Genomic DNA, 4,833 nt, shown 5'->3' on the forward strand with positions numbered 1-4,833 from the left:
CATAGGGATTTCCTATGTCTACCTGTTATATGATGAAGTCTCCTGAAAGACGCCTAATTTTATGCAACCAAAGTAACTACCTACAACAAATGAGGATTTGCCTGTCATATTAATTAATTCCAATATTATCGCTTTGACTTCCCTATTCTAATTTCGGTTCGTGTGCGATGTGATTCAACTAAAGAAAAAGTTGATATTTCCAATTGGTATAGTGCCGATAACAGTTAAAGGAGCTTAATAGATTTATTTTCTGTGAGGCTAAGCAACAATATTCAAATTAATAATTAATAAGACAACCAGATCTTCAAGAAGATATTTTGGTTGCATAAAATTAGGCGTTTTTCAGACTTTATCATATAAAAGTAGACATAGGAAATCCCTATGTCTACTTCTACATGAATATCACTGTATACATAATCGCGCCATTAGAGCCAGTAGGTACATGGTGACCAAGACATAAACGAACAGCAGTACTATTTAGTACCTACTAAATAAATGCATTCAATTTTCTGATACCAGCACTGTTACCGTCCAAAGTTTGTTAGCCAGTACCGTAATCTGAGACAATTTTTTTTTCGGGGCTCAAAAAAAGGCAGTGTATAACCTTCCTTTTTTTACCAAAAATCGAATGCACCAAAATTTCTCGGGAAAACACTTTTTCTTATTAATTTTGGTGCGTAGAATCCAAAACAAGTCGTACTTTTTCGATCAGACTTCTCAATCAAAAGTTATGGACTAGAAACCAATTTCCAAAGAAAATTCAAAGGGCTGTAACTTTTGAACTAGTAGCCCAATCTTGGAACTGTTTGAAATTATGGATTCTACAGGCCACATTCTATAAGAAAATTTTTTTCCGGGTCGATCTGAGACAATTTTTTTTTCGTGGCTCAAAAAAAGGCAGTGTATAACCTTCCTTTTTTACCAAAAATCGACTGCACCAAAATTTCTCGGGAAAACACTTTTTCTTATTAATTTGGTGCGTAGAATCCAAAACAATTCGTACTTTTTCGATCAGACTTCTCAATCAAAAGTTATAGACTAGAAACCAATTTCGAAAAAAAATTCAAAGGGCTGTAACTTTTGAACTAGTAGCCCAATCTTGGAACTGTTTGAAATTATGAATTCTACAGGCCACATTCTATAAGAAAAATTTTTTTCCGGGTCGATCTGAGACAATTTTTTTTTCAGGGCTCAAAAAAAGGCAGTGGTATAACCTTCCTTTTTTTTTACCAAAAATCGACTGCACCAAAATTTCTCGGTGTCTTAAGGGGGGGGGGGCCTCCCCATGAATTATTTCCTGAGAAGCTGTTTTAAAAGTAAGACATGCGACAACCAGTTGATCACAGATTTTGCATCCGTAATGCCTTTAGTGGGGCCAAGTAAAACTTACAAAATGAGAGGAACTGTTTGAAATTATGAATTCTACAGGCCACATTCTATAAGAAAAATTTTTTTCCGGGTCGATCTGAGACAATTTTTTTTTCAGGGCTCAAAAAAAGGCAGTGGTATAACCTTCCTTTTTTTTTACCAAAAATCGACTGCACCAAAATTTCTCGGTGTCTTAAGGGGGGGGGGGCCTCCCCATGAATTATTTCCTGAGAAGCTGTTTTAAAAGTAAGACATGCGACAACCAGTTGATCACAGATTTTGCATCCGTAATGCCTTTAGTGGGGCCAAGTAAAACTTACAAAATGAGAGGGGGAGGGAGGGGGTAACACACATTCTACCGCTCATGGTATTCTAATGAAAGGTCTCATTGAAATGAATTGGTTTGTACAAACTATATAACTTTCCCGCGCGACTCCTTTTCGCGATTAGTTACTTTTTTATTTGGAAAAAAAAATCAGGGAATGAAAAAGAGGTCCCCTATTTAGGCAGAAATATTTTAAAGCGTCCAGTACACTTTCAACTCAACTCAAGATCAAGAAGAATTCCGCTAAAAATAGTTTCAAACTGCAGAAGTTTAGGACGGACAAATCGCAAGTAATAGAATCCCATGTACTCGCTAGCGGCATTTTTGGAATATTGTATTACATATTGGTTTAGTACCACTTAGATACTATGGGCAATAATGGCACCTATTTATGTAGTGGGTCGCTATCCCATCTAGTGACTAGTGGTATTTGGTATAGCTACACGCTACAGTACAGGCATATCCATAAGGTTATGGCCTTTGTTTTGCAAGTACCTGGGAAGTAAGTAATGTTACTCTTGCTTGCCTATTTATACGTTAGACATCAATATCCCCTGTATAATGAGGCTGTGAAAAGATATTTATCAGACGGATACAAGCACCAAATTTTGCCTCAGATTCTAACAAACAAATTCTGGAGGGTTACCTGCACTTCGAGGGATAAGTGGGAACCCGTTTTATAAGGGTTCGAATTTCTGAAAATTGACATTTTGCCATTTTAAACATATGTCCACAGAATAAGACCTTCACAGAACAGAAACATAAATGGCGCTAAATTGTCACTGATTACAGCGTTTCCCGTGGTTGTACGGAGAACTATTTATCGCAGACTCAAATATTTTTTTGCAAAACCTGTAATTTTGCTCGTTACAGGAAATATTTTTACCGTCGATTTTATACGTACACAGGTTTTACACATGTCAATTTTGACTTTTGAAAGATTTAAAAATATGAACAAGTTATGTGACCGTAAAAAGTGTTGTGTGGCGGATTGTAACAATAAAATATCAAAAAGGCATCGTTTCCCACATTTTGAAACAGATTGTTTTGTGCTTGAAACGCGAAGAGGGTTAAAATGTGCTGTTATTTCTTTTCTATTTATGCAAGGTAAGTAACAGGTACAAATTGAGGCAGAATTATTACCAACTGTACCTATAGCCGCAAAAGGGTGTAGACTTGAGTTTTATGTTTATATAGATGTAGGTAGATACTTATATTGTAATTCGTTTTAGATAATTCAACAACTTCCACCCTCGCTTCTCAAGTAACCAGTAAGCACCAGGATCAAGTTAACATTTGTTGTCAAAAACTTGTGTGACAATTTGCTGAAACCGTTTTATCACCTCTTGGAACAAAAAATTTAGTTCTAAAGATATTTTTTAACAAAAATATGTAGTCCAAACAGCAATTAAAACCAAATATTTCGTAGGACAACTCGTTACGTAAGGATCTTTTTGCAAAGTGTTAACTTACAAAGCGTAAGTTGCACTTACTTCTGAGTTTTATATGTAATTTGTAAACATGTAATTTAAGATGTCTGTGTTAAATAATGTAATGTGATTGTATCTAAATACACTTGCAATTTAACAACTGTGTATTCTTTATCTATATTTGTGATTTAGATCGAATTAGGGAAATTACTTCATGGATTTAGAAGCCGGTCACCAGATGGCGCTACTCTGATTTTGATGCTTTAGTTCACAGTACACCCACCAGGGTCCGCCAAAATACCATACAAATTTGTAACATTGCTGTTTCTATTCTGAGAAGGCCGTATTCTGTGCATATGTCTACAGTCCAATACTGATTCCTTAATGTTTAGTCGTATACGGAACCAGTACTGCATTATACAGGGTGGTGACATGCGTCACGCATCATAGGGATTTCAATGTAAAATTCATAACATGCAATGCATTCAATAAACCGTATTAGTTTTCAATTTTTTACATAGTAAAGACGGAAAATTGAGAAAATAAAACCCGCATCTTTTTGAATAATCTGCGATGCCATGGAATTTTCTAAAACAAAAAGATGTCAAGTTGTCAATTAGCAGCTGGATTTTATTATCAACTTGGTTACTGTCTTGCAGTTAATGGTGAGTTATTCGAACATTTACTGTCAATTGTTGTATTAGCAAACCGTTTTTAGTAATTTGGTCTTTCTTTATGTTGAATTCGCTGTTCTAAATATAATACTTTTTGATAGAATTTGATTTGTTTTATAGCAGACATTCCATGGCATGACGGATATTGTAGTTTTTGTATTATAAAATTCCATGGCATCACAGATTATTGAAAAAGATGCAGGTTTTATTTTTACAATTTTCTGTCTTCATTATGTAAAAAATTGGAAACTAACGCGGTTGATTGACGTAAAAAATTTTTGTCTATAAAAAACCTTAATACATTTTTGCTCTAAAATAATTTGGGGAGCCAATAATGGCATATTATGAATTTTACATTGAAATCCCTATGATGCGACGCAAGTCACCACCCTGTATAATATACTACCTACTGGAAGCACTCTTTAAGCGTCATTATGTGTTTCTCTACAAATCATGACTTTAATTTTACTAGTTTTGCTCGCCAAGAGAGAATGCCGGTTACAGAACACCTGATGCTGGTCTACAATAGTATGTTTTGCATATTAAACCATACTATTGTAGGTGTTCTGTGCCCGGTATCTGCCGCCTGGGTGCGAGAATAATCAGATAACAACACAAACAAACAAATATAAGAGTGGTAGTGAATAGCGCGGCACATAAAATATTGCGAAAACAATCGTCAGATACTCGGCAATCGGATATTAAACTGGAATTAATACCAATCAATAATTCAATTCACGTTCACTAACCAAAAGCAAAAATTTGACTCGACCACTGATTGCTAGAATTTTGAATATGATTTGAAAAAAATTATTGCTAGAGCAATCAGTTATAAATTCAAGAAAACTATTTCACAATAATCCAAATGTAGATCCAATTTAAATTAAAAGTATGTGGGGGATACAAGGCTTAGAATTTTGTTAAATTCTGAGTGACGTCTGTTGTCTGAAGAAATCTTTCTGCTTACCACGAATTACCACTTTTTTTATATTTTGAAGTTGCCTAACTACGTAATGAAAATACTTAGATCGCATAC

The sequence above is a fragment of the Photinus pyralis genome, unplaced genomic scaffold (assembly GCF_008802855.1).
Source record: "Photinus pyralis isolate 1611_PpyrPB1 unplaced genomic scaffold, Ppyr1.3 Ppyr1.4_LG8, whole genome shotgun sequence".
In the NCBI taxonomy this organism is placed as follows: domain Eukaryota; kingdom Metazoa; phylum Arthropoda; class Insecta; order Coleoptera; family Lampyridae; genus Photinus; species Photinus pyralis.